The 23,295-nt window shown below is 46.8% G+C and overlaps 1 protein-coding gene across 5 annotated transcripts in view; it reads left to right on the forward strand.

The window, feature by feature from the left end:
• The window catches only part of LOC141101628 (uncharacterized), a 271,446-nt gene that overhangs the window by 95,562 nt on the left and 152,589 nt on the right, over window positions 1-23,295 (forward strand). The window contains exon 1 of one of the 5 annotated variants that reach the window (XM_073590819.1): window positions 20,598-20,694. The exons of the other annotated variants lie outside the window; for them this stretch is intronic. The gene's annotated coding sequence lies outside the window, so the exon portion shown is untranslated. Of the gene's footprint in view, window positions 1-20,597; window positions 20,695-23,295 lie in introns of those variants that run through there. 5 annotated transcript variants of the gene reach the window in all.

Consider the following 23,295-nt stretch of genomic DNA (forward strand, 5'->3'; position numbering starts at 1 on the left):
ATGTTCTCTAGACAATGGAAAAAATGTCACACCTAAAAACGCATGTGCATAAAAAACGCAAACGCATGCAAAAACGCATGTAAAACGCAAGCAACGCTGCGTTTTTTTGACGCATCAGCGTGCGCATGACGTTAAAAAAACGCGTTTGTTTTGCGTTTTTCTTTGCGTTTTTTATGCGCCCGATGCGCTGCACAAAAAAACGCTAATGTGAAACTAGCCTAAATGAAATATTCTCATTGAATACTTTGTTCTGTACAAAGTTGAATGTGCTGACAACAAAATCACACAAAAATCATCAATGGAAATCAAGTTTATTAACCAATGGAGGCCTGGATTTGGAGTCCCACACAAAATTAAAGTGCAATGTTGAGTGTGTGTGGACCCCATCTGGAATGTAATGTCCTTAAAACAAGTCAAAATGATGCTCAGTATTGTGTGTGGCCTCCACGTGCCTGTATGACCTCCCTACAACGCCTTGGCATGCTCCTGATGAGGCGGCGGAAGGTCTCCTGAAGGATCTCCTCCCAGACCTGGACTAAAGCATCCGCCAACTCCTGGACAGTCTGTGGTGCAACGTGATGTTGGTGGATGGAGCGAGACATGACGTCCCAGATGTGCTCAATCGGATTCAGGTCTGGGGAACGGGCGAGCCAGTCCATAGTTTCAATGCCTTCATCTTGCATGAACTGCTGACACACTCCAGCCACATGAAGTCTGGCATTGTCCTGCATTAGGATGAACCCAGGGCCAACCACACAAGCTTATGGTCTCACAAGGGGTCTGAGGATCTCATCTTGGTACCTAATGGCAGTCAGGCTACCTTTGGCGAGCACATGGAGGGTTGTGTGGCCCTCCAAAGAAAAGCCATCCCACACCATTACTGACCCACTGCCAAACCGGTCATGCTGAAGGATGTTGCAGGCAGCAGATTGCTCTCCACGGCGTCTCCAGACTCTGTCTTGTCTGTCACATGTGCTCAGTCTAAACTTGCTTTTATCTGTGAAGAGCACAGGGCGCCATTGGCGAATTCGCCAATCCTGGTGTTCTGTGGCAAATGCCAAGCGTCCTACACGGTGTTGTGCTGTGAGCACAACCCCCATCTGTGGACATCGGGCACTCAGACCATCCTCATGAAGTCGGTTTCTAACCGTTTGTTCAGACACATTGACATTTGTGGCCTGCTGGAGGTCATTTTGCAGGGCTCTGGAAGTGCTCCTCCTGTTTCTCCTTGCACAAAGGCTGAGGTAGTGGTCCTGCTGCTGGGTTGTTGCACTCCTACGGCCCCCTCCACATCTCCTGGCGTACTGGCTTGTCTCCTGGTAGTGCCTCCAGCCTTTGGACACTACGCTGACAGACACAGCAAACCTTCTTCCCACAGCTCACATTGATGTGCCATCCTGGATGAGCTGCACTACCTGAGCCTCTTGTGTGGGTTGTAGAGTCCGACTCATGTTACCACGAGTGTAGCACGACCAAAAGTGACCAAAACATCAGCGAGAAAGCATTTGTACCGAGATGCGGTCTGTAGTCCTTACCTGCAGAACCACTCCTTTTATTGAGTGTCTTGGTAATTGCCAATAATGTCCATCTGTTGTCTATTCCATTTGCCACAACAGCATGTGAAATTGATTGTCAATCAGTGTCGCTTCCTAAGTGGACAGTTTGATTTCACAGAAGTTTGATTTACTTGGAGTTATATTCTGTTGTTTAAGTGTTCCCTTTATTTTTTTGAACAGTGTATATCAGTAAGAGGATACCGTGCTACAGGGTATATGATCTGAACGTGAATGGTCAGTATATACTGCTCGAAAAAATAAAGGGAACACTAGATACTCTTGCTGAGCAGACACATGGATGTTAGTGACCTTCCTATCATTTCTACCTGTTTATTCCATTGCGACCTGACGTTGACAGCAAGTAGTTGCCCTGACACTTGTGAGTCAGGTCACAAGCGTCAGGGCAACTACTCGCTGTCAACGTCAGGGCGCAAGTGTCAGTCTCATATGGGGTCCCTCTTGAGCAGCGCGTGTGCCAGTGAAGAATATTTGTGGAGCCATGTTGGGCTCAGACAGTACCGTGACCCACGCTCCTCCGGCCACAGTAGAATATGGACTAGGGGCAGCGGAAGGTGCCGGAGACCAACCGCTGTCACCAAAAGACGGGGTTTTGTTGCACACAGGACCTTCTAGGAAGATACACCACGCCAGCCGTTGCCGGTGCTATTGAGTTAGCAGCAAGAGCTACAGTTTAAGGACTTCCTGACACACGTGCTAACGAACTGCCGTTATCTGAAACTTAGTTCTCGACTTCACCATATCTTTTGCATTTTATTCTGTTTAATCCCCTGTTTAACCCTTTACCCCCTGTACATAAATCTGTTGTCATGATCTCAGTGCGGGTTTGACTCGCACACGTGGGGTTAATGTATGGAACCAGTACTGATGACTGGCATTTCTGGGGTTAAAGGTTGTGATCCCGGTGCAGGCTTACCTGCACACCTGGGGCTATGATTGTGGCCTCTCCCTGGTTCTGGGGGAGGCTTCTTATAGCCTCAGGACGCTCCCATCCCTGTCAGTTATACTTTCGCCCTTGGCATAGTGTGGTGACCCCTGAGTGTGTTTGTGCTGTGTTCTGGTTACTTGATTCTCTGTATGACTCGGTCTGTTTCCTGGATATCGCTTTGGATTCTGCCTGGTACCTCCTATGTCTGTTTGGTTTTGATCTCTGCTTGGCCCTGATTATCCGCTCTGTCTCATCCCTGGTACTGTACTGTGATCCTGTGTATGACCTTTGGCTTTGTCTGACCTCCCGTCTGTTTATCCCTCCTGTACCTCGTTTAGCACTGCTTCTGTACTCAGGACACACGCACTGGCTCTATGAGCAAGTGTAGTGCGGTGTCTTTGACATTATAACTGACCATTTCAGTTTTTTGTTTTTTTTTCTCTGAAAGGAAAAAAAAAAAAGTGTGTGTTATCCTCATGGATCCCATACAAGCCTTGGCTGATCACGTCAAGCACCTGACCCAAATGTTCCATAAGCTCAATGTGGAACAACGCATGATGGCCCAGACCCAGCAACAGTTGGTGGTTACTGTGCAGGGGGCTGTCGATGCAGGGGCTTCTAGTTCTGGGGGTAGGGATGTGTCATTAGCTTCCCCCGAATCTCCGGTCAAATTGCCAGACCTTTTCTCAGGGGATAAAAAGGAGTTCAGGTCTTTCAGAGAAGGATGCAAGCTTTTTTTTTCTCTCTAAGGCCCCGCTCCTCCGGGGATGAGTTCCAGAGGGTGGGGGTCATTATTTCCCTACTTCGGGGGGCTCCACAAGCATGGGCTTTCTCTCTGTCTTCCTCTGCTCCTGAACGTATGTCAGTGAACGCATTCTTTGAAGCCCTCGGGCACATTTATGATGAACCTGACCGAGTGCGATTGGCAGAGGACATGTTGATGAGTGTCTGTCAGGGGAAACACTCAGCTGAGTGGTTTTGTTCTGAGTTCCACCGCTGGGCGGCAGAGGTCTCCTGGAGCGACGCCGCACTCCGAGGACTCTTTCGCAGAGGCTTGTCCGAGCAGCTGCAGGATGCTTTGGCGTTACATCCCCCACCTAACTCTCTCGAGCACGCCATGACCCAGGCCGTCCGGATGGACCGCAGGCTGCGGGCCAGAGGGGTGATGCAGGTGGATACTCCATTATTCCCCAGTGGAAAAGAGACTGCCCCTGAGCCCATGGATGTAGGCGCCCTCTCCCTGAAGGATACGGAGAGGAAACGCCGGAAGGACAAGCTGTTATGCTTTTACTGCGGTAAAACGGGACATTGGAAAAGGGAGTGCCCGAATTGCCCGTCTTCAAACCCGGTCGGCGGGAAACGACTAGGTCTGGGTAGTCCACGGGGAGGCTGCTCACACCCTCAGGTACCAGTTTCCTCGTTTTCTAAAGTAGTATTGCCTGTGGAACGGTTTGTGGATGGTAGTTCTTTTTCCTCTACAGCCTTCGTGGGCTGCGGATCATCTATTAATCTTATTGACTCCCAATTGGTCACACACTGCAAGATAGGGACGGTTAGGCTCAAGGTTCCGATCAAGGTGATGGCCATTGACTCATCTCCCCTCATTAAGGAGGGAATTCGCTTTATGTCTGATGTGTTTTCGCTCAGAGTGGGCGCTACTCATGTGGAAAACATAAGTTGTTTTGTGCTGGACAAACTACCTGCAGGGTTGGTGTTGGGCATGCCCTGGTTACAACGCCATAACCCAGTTATTAACTGGAAAACGGGGGAGATTGTTCAATGGGGGTTTAATGATTTTGAGTTATGTGATAAATCCGCACTGCTGGTTGAACCTGTTAAATCTGTGTCTGTATCATCTGTCGAGCTGGAAGGTATTCCGGAATGCCTGAAGGACTTCGAAGATGTATTCTCCGAAAGCGAGGCCGAGACGTTACCGCCACATAGAGCCTTTGACTGCGCTATTGAGCTGGTCCCGGGGGCTAAATTACCCAAAGCCCGTCTGTTTAATTTGTCCGGTCCTGAGCGCTTGGCTATGAAGGAGTACATTACTGAAAGTCTGCGCAAAGGACACATACGTCCTTCAGTCTCACTTGTGGCGGCAGGTTTCTTTTTTGTAAAGAAAAAAGATGGCGGGTTACGTCCCTGTCTCGACTTCCGGGAGCTTAATCAAATTACTGTACGGAATACGTACCCCCTTCCGTTGATTCCCGATTTATGTAACCAACTATCAGGGGCAAAGTGGTTTTCTAAACTGGACCTTCGGGGGGCATATAATTTGATAAGGGTCCGGGAGGGGGGTGAATGGAAAACCGCGTTCCTCACGACCGAGGAACTATTTGAAAATTTAGTCATGCCGTTTGGTCTTACCAACGCCCCTGCCATATTTCAGAATTTCATCAATGTGGTATTCTCAGATCTCATTGGTCGTTTTGTCGTTATCTACTTAGATGATATTTTGATATATTCCCCCGACAAGTATTCTCATTTGGAACATGTACGAACTGTGCTCCAAAGGCTTAGAGAAAATCATTTGTATGCCAAATTGGAGAAATGTGTATTCTGTGTACAAGAGTTGTCCTTTTTGGGGTTAATTGTATCCGGTGAGGGTTTTCGCATGGACCCCAAGAAGGTGCAGGCCATTGCGGATTGGGTGCAACCCCGAGATCTTAAGGGTCTTCAGCGCTTCTTGGGGTTCGCCAATTATTACCGCAAATTTATCCGGGGGTTTTCGCAAGTGGTCAAACCTCTCACGGATCTTACATGCTAAGGTGCGGATGTGAGAAATTGGTCCTCGCTCGCAAAAGAGGCCTTTGCTACGCTGAAAAAATGTTTTATGTCTGCTCCTGTGTTAGTGCAGCCAGATCCGTCCAAACCATTCGTCGTGGAAGTGGACGCCTCTAAGGTGGGGGTGGGGGCGGTGTTGTCCCAAGGGCCTGCCACTATAACCAACCTCAGGCCATGTGCTTTCTTTTCCAAGAAGTTCTCTGCTGCGGAAAGAAATTATGACGTAGGCAATAGAGAGCTTCTTGCGGTCAAATTGGCGTTTGAAGAATGGAGGCACTTTTTGGAGGGGGCCAGTCACCCGGTTACGGTGATCACGGATCACAAAAATTTGTCGTACATTGAGTCTGCTAAAAGACTAACGCCCAGACAGGCCCGTTGGTCACTTTTTTTTCCCGTTTTCAGTTTACGATTACGTTTCGTCCAGGTCTAAGAATGTCAAAGCTGACGCCTTATCACGCAGTTTTCAGCCGGTGTCGCCCCCTGAGCCACCGTCCTCCATTCTTCACCCTGGGGTTGTGATAGCAGAGGTCTCATCTGAATTGGAACGGGAGATTCAGGGAGCCCAGTTGCTGACCCCGGCGGCCAAGCCGGAGGGGAAGTTGTTTGTCCCAGAGCAACTTCGCCTGAAACTCTTGCAGGAGTTCCATGAATCCAAGCTGAGTGCTCACCCTGGTATTTCGGCCACACGTCTGGCGGTGGCTAGGATCTTTTGGTGGCCTACCCTTGGTTCGGACATAAAAAAATTCATTGCTTGTTGTGGGGTCTGCGCTCGTTCTAAAAGCTCTCATAGCCGGCCGGCAGGGGAGCCGATACCCTTGGCAGTGCCCGAAAGGCCATGGACTCACTTATCCATGGATTTTATTACCAATCTCCCTCCATCTAAGGGTAATACAGTGGTATGGGTAGTGGTGGACAGGTTTTCTAAGCAGGCTCATTTCGTACCCCTGTCCGCACTACCATCAGCTGAGACGTTGTCCAGGTTGTTTGTGCAGCATGTGATCCGGTTTCATGGGGTACCCCTGAATGTGGTGTCTGATCGTGGTGTGCAGTTTGTGGCTAAGTTTTGGCGTGCTTTATGCAAAAAATTAGGTATGTCTCTGTCCTTTTCGTCTGCATACCACCCTGAGAGCAATGGGCAGACGGAGTGCACTAACCAGTCCCTGGAACAGATCTCAGGTGTCTAACCTCTGCTAGACAGAATGACTGGTGCGATGCACTGCCGTTGGCTGAATTTGCCTTCAATAGTCGGGTGAGTCAATCCACGGGTATGACTCCTTTTTTGATCAATTATGGGTTCAGTCCTCTTTTCGGTGAGTTTTCTCGTCTGGATTCGGGGTGTCCCGGGGCTGAGGACTCTGTTCAGCGGTTAAAAGAAACATGGGCAGAAGTCCAGCGGCGTATATCTAGGTCTCAAGGCAGGTATAAGTTTTTCGCGGACAGGAAACGAACACCTGGTCCCATGTTTCGGGTGGGAGAGAAAGTTTGGATCTCCACGCGAAACATTAAGTTAAAGATTCCGTCAGCCAAGTTGGGACCCAAATTCATTGGCCCGTACAAGATTGTGGAAAAAATCTATCCAGTGGCGTATAGGCTGTGCCTTCCACCCTCTTTCAAGATCCCTAACGTCTTCCACAAATCTCTACTGAAACCTTTTCAAGCAGTCCGGGGAGACTCCGAGCCTGCTGCTCCTCCTGTTTTGGTCGAGGGGCAGGTGGAGTACGAGGGTGGTCATATCGTAGATTCCAGGTTGGTACGGCGGTCGGTACAGTACCTGGTTCATTGGAAGGGGGTATGGACCGGAGGACAGGTCCTGGGTACCGGCCCGGTTCATGCATGCTGATCGCCTGGTGCGGGCTTTCCATGCTAAGTACCCCAGGCAAGCCTGGGGGTCCAGAGGCCCCCCGTTGAGAGGGGGGTATTGTCATGATCTCAGTGCGGGTTTGACTCGCACACGTGGGGTTAATGTATGGAACCAGTACTGATGACTGGCATTTCTGGGGTTAAAGGTTGTGATCCTGGTGCAGGCTTACCTGCACACCTGGGGCTATGATTGTGGCCTCTCCCTGGTTCTGGGGGAGGCTTCTTATAGCCTCAGGACGCTCCCATCCCTGTCAGTTATACTTTCGCCCTTGGCATAGTGTGGTGACCCCTGAGTGTGTTTGTGCTGTGTTCTGGTTACTTGATTCTCTGTGTATGACTCGGTCTGTTTCCTGGATATCGCTTTGGATTCTGCCTGGTACCTCCTATGTCTGTTTGGTTTTGATCTCTGCTTGGCCCTGATTATCCACTCTGTCTCATCCCTGGTACTGTACTGTGATCCTGTGTATGACCTTTGGCTTTGTCTGACCTCCCGTCTGTTTATCCCTCCTGTACCTCGTTTAGCACTGCTTCTGTACTCAGGACACGCGCACTGGCTCTATGAGCAAGTGTAGTGCGGTGTCTCTGACATCTGTCAACCCTTGCTCTGCCTCCCGTCTGTCACTGCATCCCGCGTTCCTGCTTGTATCTTACAAATGCACCATAAAATTTAATGTGTGTTTTCTCCTCAATACACCGATACTACATATGTTGAGGAAAATTATTGTTTGAGCACATTGCAGGGCATGGAAGGGAAGGAGCGCCATTTGACTTTTGGAATACAAAATTGGTTTGAGTCAATAACCGACGCCATGTCACGTTTGGAGAGCCCTCGAGGTGCCTAAACAGTAGAACCCCTCCCACAAATGACCCCATTTTGGAGACTAGACCCCTCAAGGACTTTATCTAAATGTATGGTGAGCACTTTGAACCCTCAGGGGCTTTACAGTATTTACAATGGGAACAGGAGAACAGGGATGCCAAAATTTGTTGTGCAATTTTTCCAAAGTACGCAGGTACCCCATTTTTCTTGAAAAAGGACTTCTTGGGTGCATGGTAAGACTGGAAAGAGAATGAGCACTATTTTGGCTGCAATGCGTTGCAGATACCATGTCACGTTTGAAGTGCCCCTGACATGCCAAAACAGCAGAAACCCCCACAGGTGATCCCATTTTGTAAACTACACCCATAGAATCATAGAGTTGGAAGGGACCTCCTGGGCCATCTGGTACAACCCCCTGCTCAAAGCAGGATTCACTAAATCATCCCAGACAGATGTCTGTCCAGCCTCTGTGTGAAGACTTCTATTGAAGGAGAACTTACCACCTCTCGAGGCAGCCTGTTCCACTCATTGATCACTCTAACTGTCAAAAAGTTTTTTCTAATATCTAATCTGTGTCTCCTCCCATTCAGTTTCATCCCATTGCTTCTTGTCTTTCCTTGTGCAAATGAGAATAAAGATAATCCTTCTACAATGTGACTGCCCTTGAGATTTTTGTAGACAGCTATTAAGTCTCCTCTGTCTCCTCTTCTGCAAGCTAAACATTCCCAAATCCTGCAACCTTTCCTCATAAGACAGGGTTTGCAGACCGGTCACCATTCTGGTCGCTCTTTTCTGAACTTGCTCCAGTTTGTTGATGTCTTTTTTAAAATGTGGCGCCCAAAGCTGAACACAGTATTCCAGATGAGGTCTGATCAAAGAGGAGTAGAGGGCAATAATGACTTCACGTGATCTAGACTGTATGCTTCTGTTAATACATCCTAGAATTGCATTTGCCTTTTTTGCTGCTGCATCACACTGTTGACTCATATTCAGTCTGTGGTCTATTAGTATACCCAATTCTTTTTCACATGTGCTGTTGCTTAGCCCTATTCCTCCCATTCTGTATATGCTTTTTTCATTTTTATTTATTTTTTTTATTTATTTATAGTACTTTTTCCCTGTTTAAAAACCATTCTGTTCATTGCTGCCCACTACTCCAGTTTATTTATATCTTTTTGAATCCTCTCTCTCTCTTCTCTAGTATTAGCTATCCCTCCTAGCTTTGTGTCATCAGCAAATTTAATCAGTTTACCCTCAATTCCTTCATCTAAATTGTTGATAAAAATGTTGAACAATACAGGGCCCAGGACAGAGCTGTTATGAATTCTCTTTCTGGGCTCCCTCTGGTGGTTACTGAAGGTAGTGGAGCTGGTCAGATTGACAGAGATGTTGCGAGTTCTCTTTCTGGGCTCCCTCTGGTGGTTACTGGAGGTAGTGGAGCCGGTCAGATTGACAGAGGCTTGCCACCTGATGATGATGACGATTGGAGATCTGGGGTTTCTGAATGGTGTATTTAGGACAGCTGACTTCCTTCAATCCCTGCTGGTGATTTTCTTCCTGTGCCTTCTGAGGTCTGATGTCTACTGCTCTGTTCCTGCATGGTTCAGCTAAGTGGTTCATTTGCTAATCTTTTTGCATTTGATCTGGTTTTGTCTATCTCTGCTTTGTGCGTGTCAGCTTGCTCCTGCTGGGGCTGTGCAGGATCACCGCCCATATGTTACTGCTTGTGTCAGTTTGTTCTGTCCCCTGTTATATTGGTCTCTTTTTGCTTTGCTTTGCTTTCAGTATATACCAGAGTGCTGATATAGTGGGGGCGAAGTCGTGTGACTTCAGTGTTTTTTGGTGCATCAGAGGTGTTGGATTTTTCAGGGTTTTTTGCGTGATTACAGACAGTGTCTTTCCTTTCCTGTCCTGTCTAGTCAGTTTGGGCCCCATCATTTGCTCAGTCTATTTTTCTGCCTGCGTTTGTGTTTTCATCTTGTCTCACCAACAGTATATGTTTGGGGGATATCTATTCCTTTGGGGTCTGCTCCGGGGCAGTTTAGATTTCATCTTTCTTGCTTTAGGCTGAATTAGCTCTCCGGCTGTGCCGAGGCGTCTAGGGCATCGTAGGTACGCTCCACGGCTACTGCTAGTTGTGTGGATAGGATCAGGGGTCTGTAATCCGCTTAGTTACCAACCTCTCTGGTTTTCTGTCGCTTAGCCTGGTCCTGCTATCCTCCTCGGTGACCCATTCATAACACAGAGCCCTGGGGTACCCCACTTGAGACATTCTTCCAACTGGATGTGCAGCCATTTATGACCACTCTTTGAGTCCGATCACTAAGCCAGTTATGAATCCACCTAACAGTTGCCTTGTCCATTCCATACTTAGCCATTTTTTCAATAAGGATTGATTCCTTCAAGGAATTCATTTAGTGAGTATGTTTAACCCTCAGGCGATTCACAAGCTTGTATAAAATTGGGCTGAGTAAATGAAATATTACTATTTTTTCCACTAAAATGTCGCTTTTACCCCAAGTTGGCAATTTTCAAAAGGGGTAATAGGAGAAAACAATTTGTTATGCAATTTCTCCTGAGTACGTCAATACCCCATAAGTGGTCGAAAACTACTTTTGAGGCACTGTGCAAAGCTCAAAAGGTAAGGAGCGCCATATAATAGTGCAGATTTTTCTGCACTGGTTTGAGGGGGCCATGTCACATTGGCAGAGCCCCTGAGGTGCCAGAACAACAGCCCCCCCCCCTCCCGTAAATGACCCCATTTTACAAACTACACCTCTCAATGGGTTTATCTAGGGGTGCAGTGATCATATTGACACCACAAGTGGGTCACAAAATTTTATACCATTGGGCAGTGAAAAAAATAATTACATTTTTACCACCAAAAAAATTTTTTAGCCAGATTTTACATTTTCACACTGGGAAATGGGTAAAAATGGTGCCAAAATGTGTCACACAATTTCTGCTGAACTTGGCAATACCAATACCTCATATCTCTCTCGCTCTCCACTCATTCCTGGCTGAAACAGATCCGGTGCAACCGTTTGTTGTCAAACGTAAACAGATCCATTTTATTACTCCTCCTTGGCGGATTTCAACTGACATAAAAAAACTGGTGTGAAACAGGCCTTAGCCACACAGCGAGACTCGGGAGGGATGGAGCACTATTTGACTATTGGGGAACAAATTATTATAGAATAGTTTCTGGACTCCATATAAAGAGCCCCTAAATGCCAGAAAAGCAGAACCCCCCCCCCCCCCCCTCAAGTCACGCCAGTTTGGAAATTATAACTCCTTGGGAATTTATCTACTGATGTAGTGACAATTTTGACTCCATAACTGTTTTTCAGAAACAAGTAGCAGTGGATGTTGCTGAGTGAAAATTGCAAACTGACGCTGTAGTGACCAGTACGTTGCAGTCACCAGCCTGTGGTCCTGGAGACATGCACCGGTAAATTATGCAGGCTCTCATCACTATAGAAATGCCAAACATGTGGATGCTATATATGGTTTTGACACACTGGGACTCAGAAGGGAGGGGGGCATTTGAATTTGGGAGCGCAGAATTCCTTTTAGGTGGGGTGAGGAGCCACAACGCTTTTCCAGAGCCTTTATACTAGCAGTAACGTGGAAGACCCATATATTTTTGTTAACAGATGACGGACCTGAGTGAGGACTTGTTTTTTTTGTGGATTGAGTTGAAGCTTTTATTGGGAATATTTTACTTAACGTTAGGGATCACATTTATCCAGAGCTATACGCTCAGCACTTATTTTTGGAGATTCCATCTAAAATCTGAGTGATTCAGATGAAACCCCCAAGGGATCTATTCACTATAATGAGGCAGCAGAGTTACCCTGGACTCTCAGGCTTCTATTCAGCAGTGTCCGTCTTTTCAGAGGTTCACAAAACTGGCAGACTGCGCTTTTATGTATAACTAAAAAGTCGGACACCGCTGGATCACAGGTCCTATGGCGTCCACAGTGCCTCCATCTGCCTCATTATAGGGAATTTTCCGCCGGGGGTTCTGTCTGAATTGCCTATTTCAGAGATTTACATGGAAACTCCTGTGTAAGTGCAGAGCGCAGGATAAATGTGCGCCGAGCCTTACTGCGATCTTTGGGAGGTAGAATGAAAAAATCAAAAGCAGGTGAAGAATTCATGTTCATTTTTTTACGCCGTTCTTTGTGCGGTATAAGTTATTAAGCGACTTTATTCTTTTGGTTGGTGCAATTACAGCTATACCAGATTTACATTGGGTTTTTATGATTGGCTGCTATCACACACTAAAGCCTCTTTGAGACGTCAGTGTCTCCTGTACGTGTGGTGACAGTTTTCACATGTACCAGGGACACTAACTCACGTAGACCCATTAAAATTAATGGGCCTGTGCACATCTGTTTTTTTCACAGACTGTGTCCGAGTGACACACATGTCGACATGTTCGTTTTTTACCGTCAGCACGGGCTGCAAAACGTCCCGCACACGAGCATACGGAGAACACACATTGAAGTTATCCGTGTGACACGCATCGGCATCGGGGAAGAAGCGCTACAGTAAGCGTTGTTCCCCAGTGGCGGGTGCTGAAGACGGCTCTCATCATTCTTCCCTTCTCTGCCAGCGATTGGCGCAAGCAGAAGAGAATGATGAGAGTTATATTAAAGTCAGAACAATGACAGGAGGTGGGGGCTTTTGGGACTATTACTCCCGTCATCCAACACCCTACTGCCGCTAACAACAATGACAGCAGGAGCAGATGATCGTGGTATTCTTCACCTGCCGCCTGTGATACATTGGGGGAAAAAGTATTTAGTCAGCCACCAATTGTGTTAGTTCTCCCACTTAAAAAGATGACAGAGGTCTGTAATTGACATCATAGGTAGACCACAACTATGAGAGTCAAAATGAGGAAACAAATGCAGAAAATCACATTGTCTGATTTGGCAAGATTTGTTTTGCAAATTATGGTGAAAAAGAAGTATTTGGTCACCTAAAAACATGCAAGATTTCTGTCTCTCGCAGACCTGTACCTTCTTCTTTAAGGGGCTTCTCTGTCCTCCACTCATTACCTGTAGTTATGGCACCTGTTTGAACTTGTTATCAGTATAAAAGATACCTGTCCACAATCTCAAACAGTCATACTCCAAAACTCCATTATGGTGAAGACTAAAGATCTGTCGTAGGACAACAGAAACAAAATTGTAGCCCTGCACCAGGCTGGGAAGACTGAATCTGCAATAGGCAAGCAGCTTGGTGTGATGAAATCAACTGTGGGAGCAATAATAAAAAAATGGAAGACATACAAGACCACTGATAATCTCCCTCGATCTGCGGCTCCATGCAAGATGTCACCCTGTGGGGTCAAAATGATAACAAGAATGGTGAGGAAAAAATCTCAGAACCACACGGGGGGACCTAGTGAATGACCTGCATAGAGCTGGGACCACTCTAACAAAGGCTACCATCAGTAACAAACTTCGCCACCAGGGACTCAGATCCTGCAGTGCCGGACGTGTCCCCCTGCTTAAGCCAGTACATGTCCGGCACCGTCTGAAGTTTGCTAGAGAGCATTTGGGTTATCCAGAAAGTATTTGTTGAATGTCATATGGTCTGATGAAACCAAAGTAGAACTGTTCAGTAGAAACAAAACTCATCGTGTTTGGAGCAGACAGAATGCTGAGTTGCATCCAAAGAACACCATGCCTACTGTGAAGCATGGGGGTGTCAACATTATGCTTTGGGGCTGTTTCTCTGCAATGGGACCAGGACGACTGATCCTTGTACATGAAAGATTTAATGGGGCCATGTATCGTGAGATTTTGAATGCAAACCTCCTTCCATCAGCAAGGGCATTGAAGATGATACGTGGATGGGTTTTTCAGCATGATAATGATCCCAAGCACACTGCCAGAGCAATGAAGGAGTTGGTTCATAAGAAGCATATGAAGGTCCTGGAGTGGCCTAGCCAGTCTCCAGATCTCAACCCCATAGAAAACCTTTGGGGGGATTTGAAAGCTGTATTGCCCAGCGACGGACCCAAAACATCACTGCTGTAGAGGAAATCTGCATGGAGGAATGGGCCAACATACCAACAGTGTGCCAACCTTGTGAAGATTTACAGAAAACGTTTGACCTCTGTCATTGCCAACTAAGGCTATATAACAAAATATTGAGTTGAAGTTCTGTTAACGACCAAATACTTATTTTCCACCATAATTTGCAAAATCTTGCCAAATCAGACAAGGTGATTTTCTGGATTTGTTTTCTCATTTTTACTCTCATAGTTGTGGTCTACCTATGATGTCAATTACAGTCCTCTCTCCTCTTTTTAAGTGGGAGAACTTGCACAATTGGTGGCTGACTATATACTTTCTTTCACCAGCGCCAAACGCAACCTGTTGCAATTTGGTGCGCTCGGCGCACCGTCAAATGGACGCATGCGCCACCAAATGCATACCTGCGCTCGGCCTGCGTCCCCAGTGCTAAAGATAGGGGACGCAGGTCGCATGCAGTGTCATGTGCCCCTAGGTGGAGCTACCGGAGGAGGCGCGGCAGGGGGCGTGGCTTAGAGGCGGCCGTGCGCAGGCCGACGCTGCTGCTGGAAACGCTAATGTGAAACCACCCTTAGACACGCAAATTAGCTCAAAAAACGCTCCAGACATCCAGGAAATACGCCTCCATGGAGTCCTGCAGCATCACGTCTAGCCAGATTAATGTTGAGCTTCTATTTGTGTTGGTCCAGGAAAGGCTTGAACTTTGGGACCAACGGGATGCCCATTATTCTGACCGGGACCGCATCTGTGTGCACATGTTCCCAGACTGTGCCCAACAGCCACGTGAGGAGCAACAACAAATTTGTAAGTAATTGCCATTTTTACCAGTCAGCTTAAAGGCCAGAAGTGAGCTTTTTGAAATGTAGCCCCTGCAATCCTATACTGTGTATGTAGGTATCCCTGTTTGCTAAAGAAAAATGTAGCTAAAAACCACCCCCTACTAGGCCACGTGACTATGTGAAATGTTAGGAATATTGCTTGGCACAATTCACAAAGGTTACAGTCACTTTTCACTTCACATTGCAGTTGAGGATGTGATGAGACGCTGGCGCAGCGTCCGCGATCAGTTCCGGCGGGAAAGACAGCAGAGGGCCAGGAGTGGGGCAGCAGCACCGACCAAGTGGAAATACATCTATTTTGACTGCTTGGCATTTTTGGCACCCAGTAGGGATCTCAGACCGTAAGTACAGACATCACACCACATGACACATATGCTTTTTAGGGTCAGAGCTACATTTGTTTTTTTGTACATTTTTTAACAGAACTCAATCCAACCTCACAGAGAGGGAGACAGGGTCGGATACTGAGCCCATTATAGACCCGGACGGGGGATGTGAAGAGGTGGGTGGCCCATCTTGTGAACAGAGCTTTTGCAACCCCCAAGCTCCACCAGCATCAGGCCCAGCATCAGGTTCTGCACCTGGTCCAGACCCAGCAGAGCCACCAGCAGCCAGCAACTTAGAAGATCCTGGCAACAGCAGCAGCCCTACTGGCCGTGTTGAGGGGTCCCCCCAGCCTGCAGCCATAGGCCGCCGTGGGAGACGGAGAAGGGACAACGCTGCCTCTGATAACCGGGGCATGTAGACACAGGTGTCCTAAATTACCTGTCCAGGGCTGCCCAAGATGAGGGTGAAGAGGCATGTTCCCGAAGCCTGGCCCGGTACCTCCGTCCCCTACCCCGTGAGGTGAGGCTACGTGTGCGAGGATCCATTCGGATCCTAATTGATGCATGCACACACCCCAATGACCCATATGAGTTGTTTGAGTATCTTGAGAGGTGGCAGCTCTCAACCCGTAACCGTCTCCGCCTTGTCTGACCACCAGCTGTGCATGCTCAATTAGGATCTGAGTGTCCGCCTGCACGTGTGCTTACACTTCCACCCATTCCCCCCCAAACCAACCTTTGCAACAACATGGCCAAATGGCAGCCTATAACCAACCTGCCCAATATGGCCACTTGTACAGACCTGGGGTTGGAGGCTGGGTCTGGACGACATGGTCATATTGGGGCGTATGATGGACGTGGCTACAATCAGCCACAGGATTTGAATCGACCGTATCCTTTTGGTCTCTTTGGTGCGCAGCTGCAGGAACATGGCCACATATTCCCACAGGGCCAAGATCATCCACCCCAACAGGGTGATGGTCAAGCTGGGCACCCCAACAAAGAAAAGGCCTCCCGCCATCTTCTCCGGCAAGCTACCAGCAGTTATAAAATACAAAATTGTTTTATTTTTTGTTTTTGTTGGTAATTATTATTTCTTGTTACCTATTTGGGTGTCCAAATATGCAAATGTTATATACAGAAAAGGCTAAATGGCCTGGGCAATATCTGCCATATGAAGAAAATATGGTAAACAGTATTGTAACCTATTTTTTGCATTTATAAAAAATTAGAAAATGCATCTTTGGCCCTCTTCTTGAATTATTTTAGGCATTCGAATAAGTAAGTCAACTTTATCACATATAAACCGACCACACGCATCATAGAACAACAAAAAATAACATATTCACAGACATAAGAACATCACAACATAGATACAGCCTGATCTTGCCAGGTAGTAGCACCCTGAGGTGAAACAAAATACTGGGTGAACACATCACGTACTTTGAGTCCTGAGAGAGGACGCCGTAAAGGGAGCACATGTGGCCTAGGCCTATCCCCATTGTTCACCACACCTTCAGTGACATCAGATGAGGAGCAATCATGCAGTCTAGTGAAGTTATGGAGGACCACACAAGCTTTGATGTCCTCATTGACATTGGCTTCACTCAGCTGAATGGCAGACTGGAGGACACGCCATTTGGCACAAAGAATGCCAAAGGCACACTCCACCAGTCTTCGGGCACGTGAAAGGCGCAAATTAAAAATCCTGCGCCGGTGGTCAAGGTTTCTGCGCGGGTATGGCCTCGACATGCCTGGTCAATTGGAAGGCTTCATCCCCCACTAGGACATAAGGCACCGCTTCTTGATTTGAGCCTGGTAGTTGACGTGGTGGTGGTAGGTCCAAAAGGTTATTGCGCAGCCGCCGACCCATAATGGAAGAATTGAAGACTCTAGAGTCTCCAGTTCTTCCATAAGCCCCAATGTCTATAATTATAAACCTGTAGTTACTGTCAACCAGAGCCAACAAAACTACAGAAAAATATTGTTTATAATTATAGAATTGTGACCCTGGGTTCGGCGGCTTACGCACACGGATGTACTTCCCCTCCAGGGCTCCAATACAATTGGGGAATTGGCAGTGCAACTCAAATCCCCTGGCAATCCTCAACCAGTCTCCCATCTTGGGCTCTGGCATGACCAGATGATGAACTCTGGACCAGATTTCACAACATGTAGCACGAACGATGCCGGACATTGTCGATCTCCCAATCAAAAACTCCAGATGGAGTGCTGCATAAGAAAGGCCAGTTGAGAGGAACCTACAATTAAACAAATGTAGAATATATATACATTAAACATTAAAATACATGCTCAAGGATGCACACATTACTTGTAGATCACCATATCAGTGTGTAATTAAGAAGCTTGGCGAACAATACATATACACATGTACCGTATTTTCCGTCTTATAAGTCGACCCCCCAACTTTTCCAGCTAAAATAGAAAATTTTCTTAAAAGTCGGGGGGGGGGGGGGGGGTGGGGGGGTGGTTGTCTTATATGCCATGTGTCATCTTATATGCCGGTTGCGGGAGAGTGGTCCCGATGACAAAGGGAGGGTGTACGTGGAGTTATCATCCCCCTTTTACCTCATTGGTGGCAGCGGTGCTGTCTGCGGGTCTCTGTGCTGGGGGTCGGCGGCGGCTCCTCTTTGTCCAGCGTGGGGGCGCTGTGCTGGGGGCGGCTGCGGAGGCTCTCTGTCCAGCGTCGGGGCTCCTCTGGCATTTCCCTGAAAATGGCCGCCGGAGCCCATGTATGCTCAGATTCAGATCTCGTCTGAATGGCTCCGGCGGCCATATTCCCGGAGGCCACCACATCGCAGCAATGGAGCTGCCTGGGCCTCCGAGCTTTGGGGAAATGCCGGAGGAGCCCCGACGCTGGACAGAGCCGCCGCAGCCGCCCCCCCAGCACAGCGCCCCCATGTTGGACAAAGAGGAGCCGCCGCCCCGCTGCCACCAATGAGGTAAATGGGGGATGATAACACCACTTACACCCTCCCTTGTTCATCGGGACCACTCCCCCCATATGCACTCGTCGTATAAGACGACCCCCGACTTTTAAGCAGATTTTCAGGGCTTAAAAAGTAGTCTTATATGCCGGAAAATACAGTACCACGGCTAGGTAATGTGGAATGACACATCAAAGTGTTCTAAGTTTTAGAGCATATATTTCTTACCAATTCATAATTCTTCTTGGCCAAAAAGGGGTTACTGAGTACGAGAATTATTTGAGAAACTAATCATCTGCATACATTCTGTAGCTGAGAAATACATACCGTAACGTAAGAAGAAGGCGCTCCTCCGCAGTGATACATTTGCGCATCCAGGTGTCCTGGAAGGTGATCCCTAGGCGCACTGTCTCCAACAAAACATCAAAGGTAGAAACGGTGATCCGACAATAGAGGAAAAACTTGTCAGGATGTGTCCTCAGACCTGCATAAAGCCTGTGAAAATGGCCTTTATTGAGGCGTTGTCTCAAATGCGATGCACCCACATTCGTCTCCTCCTCCTCGGATCCACAATCACTGGGTATGGCTGGCCAAAGCGGTGGGACAAAACCCAGTTGAACAGAACACGGTCAGTTGGGGTGAACTGAAGTGTGTCAGACATGTTTGCTAACAACCACCAAGACACCAACACAAGCACAGCACCAAAAGGGGCAGATTGGAGGCTGCCACCTGATGTTGAGGCAATAAATGGTTGGTGCTGATGATTTAAATTATGGCCTCAAAACCGCTAAATGTCCATTTTGCAAGGTTGCGAGAAAAAAGCGCTATACGGATCACATACGAATTACATACGGATGCTTACATGAGAAAAATACGCGGTCACACCCTGACAACGGATGACATACGGAGCACTATTTAGGGACCATTTATGCGTATTACGGCCGTAAAATACGGCCCGTATTTTTCTATGTTGTGTGTGACTCCAGCCTTACTCTGAAAATTTTACCAGAAGCTAGAACATTGTTTCTTTTTTTTTGCAATTGCTACACATGAGTGGTCGGCATGTGGTTCCGTGCATGCTGGACATCTTATAAACTCAACGGTGAGCTGGCATTATCCTTTTCAATGTTGATCTGACACTCGTATCAAAATCTGATGTCTCTGCAATTTTTTCCATGGACTGCGAAAAATCACAAATATAAAAACACTGATCGCACCTGTCCACGAAAACCAGACTTCTGAGTGAAATGAGGCCCAAGGCTACATTCACACATACGTGTGTCCAATTTTTTTTTTCCTCTCAGACCGCACATGAACCCTGAATGTTTCATGGATTTATACCCACTAGAGATGAGTGAGTATGCACCTTGCTCGGGTGATCTCCGAGTATTTGGAAGTGCTCAAAGATTTAGTTTCTGTCACCAACATCTGCATGATTTGCGGCTACTTGACAGCCTGAACACATGTGGGAATTCCTAACAAACAGGCAGTCTTCACATCTATTCAGGCAGCTGCGGCGACAAACTAAATCTCCGAGCACATCCAAATACTCGGAGATTACCCGAGCATGCTTGGCAAAATCTGCTACGAGTATACTCGCTCATCACTAATACCCACATCTGTGAAAATCACGGATCTGATTATGTGATCCATGAGACAGAGCAGGTCTTATTCTGATCCGTGTTTGCAGATTGGGCTCGGTCATAGATGTCATTGGGGATCCGTGAAGCACTGAACCAAATCAGATAGCTACTGATTTGCTGCTGCTGCATCTGATGGATCCGCTGCTTAGAGATTAAATAAATTAAAAAAAACAAATCCTGTAGGTCTTTTTATTGTTTTTTGAAAGAAAAAACTTTGGTGTAAAAAACAAACAAACTGATGCAACTAGGATGACGCTTGAGAAAAAAAAATTGTCCCATTTCTCACAGGCGTGTCAATGCAGTCTAACATACAGCATAAACACTGTATAAACGCTTATTACATTGTTACTAATTTAATATGAACAGGCAGTGTGATTTCAGTACATAGTAGAAAATAGAAATCAGTGCCCCACAGTTTTCTTAAAATTTTTGGCTTGTGGGTTGCGGAATCAGTGTTTCATGTTTAGCTGATAAGAGACCCAGTAATGAAGAGGGAGGTCATTTGCTGTGTTAGGCCTGAGAGCATATCACGTGTCCAAGCTGTGTGGGGAGCAGGGCTGAGCTTTGCCAGGAAGGAAATGTTAGCAGCTGAAACAAAAGCATTGTGAAGCGGGTGTACAAAAAAAATAACTTCTTAATAACCTGAGACATTTAACATCCTTTGTCTTCAGAAAAGGCTTGTACACATGCTCCAGTGCAGTGATACTGCATTCTAGACCGTGAAAAGGGCATTAGATCCCTTAACTACAGATTTTCAGCAGAAGCACAATAAAAATGCCACCCCAGGCTGCATTGAGATCTTCCCCTTACGTCTAACTGATGCTTAGCTGCTTCACACTTCCCGTCTGCACGATAACATTCAAACTTTACTGCCTCTGTTTCCACAGCATCCTCATCAAAATAGGGTTATTTTGTGCAGGTAATGTCCACATTGCCATTACTCCATGTGAATGTCTAATTGCATGTAAAGCAAGGGTGGATTGAAAATAACGTGTTATTACTTAGCTGCAAAAGGACTAACAAGGCCCTTTTGTGTTAACCCCCTTTTGACTGAGTATTTACACGCAGGCAGATTGAGAGATTAGATATCGGTTATCGAATTAATGTCGATAACAAAGAAATATAACATTTAAACCCTTTGAGGGGAAAATATTTGCATGCAGTCAGTTGTAATAATAGTAGGCAATACCTGACTTTCTGTATAAAATTCCTGCAGAACATGCACCTTTTTAAAACCATAATCTCAAACTCTGATGTTCCTGTTTCAGCAATGTGTTTTTTTTTTTACATTTAAACACTTTTATCTTGATTGAAAAAAAAAAACTAAATTTTTTTTTTGCAAAATGAATATACTGTATGCAATTTGTCATGTATGCTAAGCAGAGACTGGCCAACCACGTTTCTAAGCCGCAGGCTAAGGCTAGGTTCAAATTGCGTTAGGGGCATCCGTTTAACAGATACTCTAATGCAGATATCATTTTTTGCATCATTTTTGCCCATACCGCTAACGCATGGTAGCAGTTCGTTTCCATGCGCTAGCCATACAGGTCTATGCACAGCGAACGCGTCCGTTCACTGTTCGCTAGACCCGACGCACCCGAAAACGCGGTACACCGCGTTCGAGGGTGCATTATAAAGTAACACATCATCATTAATGCATGCCGATTTTTGGCATGCATTAGGATGCGTTACTCTAATTGCGGCCAATGGGTGCGTTAATGATCTGTTACATAGCGCTAGTGCTGCTATGTAACGGATACGCTCAACGCATGACCCCTAACGCACTGTGAACCACCCCTAACTTATCAGAAGATGCTTCAGGGATGCTGGCAGATAGGAGGAGAGTCACAGGGCTCTATTCTGTTGGCCAAGGACTATTGACATGGCCTCTAGAAATCTGTTTGCTCACCTCTATAACCTGACCATCATTTTGTTGCCTGTCTTTCCTGCCCTACACCAAGCATTTTTGTTATTGTGACCACCCCTGTTGCTGGTCTTTTGGTGGGGGGGTTGGTAGCACTTCTGAGGTTTAAGGCAAGACTGATTGTGAGATCTACTGTGTAAGCAATAGGGATATGGTGATGTACTGTCATTTTAACATACCCAATCTGTTTCTTCCTATTGGAGATATGCTATTGGTGTCTGGCAGTGATTCATTTTTCTCTACACACTGAAATAAAGGGACGGTCGGAACAGAACGACTGCTCAAACCACGCACAGGTGCTCAGTGCACCCTTGGTGTGGCCAATCATTTATATACACCTTCGCACCTGCTTTGTTTCCATCTATCTCCTCCTTTCTTTGGCCATATGAAGCCGGAGCTGTCAATCAGATGGTGGGTTGAGATTGAGGGATTGTTAAGATAAAGAGTAAACAAGCAGGTGGGAACATTCATTTAAATGATCTGTCCCTCCTTGAAGCACTTAGCGGCGGGACTTAAGGTACTGTCACACTTAGCGATGCACCAGCGATCCCGACCAGCGATATGACGCAGTCAGGATCGCTGGTGCATCGCTAAGTGGTCGCTAGTGAGCTGCCATACAGGCAGATCTCACCAGCGACATTGCTGGGGACGGGGGTCGCTACTTACCTGTCACACTAGGCGATCCTGCGTCCTCCCGCCCGGCTCCACGCTCGTCGCTCGTCTCTCCGCAGGAAGCTGACGACGAGAAACGGTCCAGGACGTTCTCGCGCGATCAGCGATAACCAGCGGGGGAGCGGGTCGTAGGTAAGTATCGGACACAGCGATATCGCTAGCAATATCGCTATAACGTCACAAGTAATAGCGATATTGCTAGAGATATCGCTTAGTGTGACAGGCCCTTTAGGCTAGGTTAACATTAGCGTTTGCGTCCGCAACATATCATCCGCAAACGCATGTAATATGCATGTTTACGCAGCGTTTTTTATACACATCATCTTACGCATGACGAAAAAACGCTACATGTGCATGCGTTTGTATGCGTTTTGCATGCGTTTGCGTTGTTTATGCACATGCGTTCTATATGACACCAGACAAAAATGAGCGTGTCTTATGGGATTTCTATTTACATTTTGAACAACGCATGAGTATTGAATGCATGTGTACGCTTGTCCTTGCGTACCAATGCGTTCCCATAGACAGTAATGCTTTTTTATGCACGCATGCCTGCGCATAACTGACGGACTTTTGACGCTTCAAAAAATGCAACATGTTGCATTTGCTGGACATCGCCACATACCGCGAAACGATCTATGCGGATCAAACGCTGCGCACCCAAACGCTAATGTCAAACCAGCCTTAGTTAAAACAGTCATTCTATGTTGACAGTCCCCTTAAGGCCTCGTTCCCAGTTGCATTTTTACTTGATGAGTGCAATGAGTGAAAAAGTCGCATTGCACTCACACTAATGTTATTCAATGAGTCAGTGCTCATCTGCGATCTTTTACTCAGCTGAAATCAAACTGAGAAAAAAAATTGCAGCATGCTGCGATTAACTGCGTATATCGGACGAGACTTACAATACAAGTCAATGGGTTT

This window comes from Dendrobates tinctorius, unplaced genomic scaffold (genome assembly GCF_039654945.1).
Source record: "Dendrobates tinctorius isolate UK_male_01 unplaced genomic scaffold, ASM3965494v1 ptg000120l, whole genome shotgun sequence".
In the NCBI taxonomy this organism is placed as follows: Eukaryota; Metazoa; Chordata; class Amphibia; order Anura; family Dendrobatidae; genus Dendrobates; species Dendrobates tinctorius.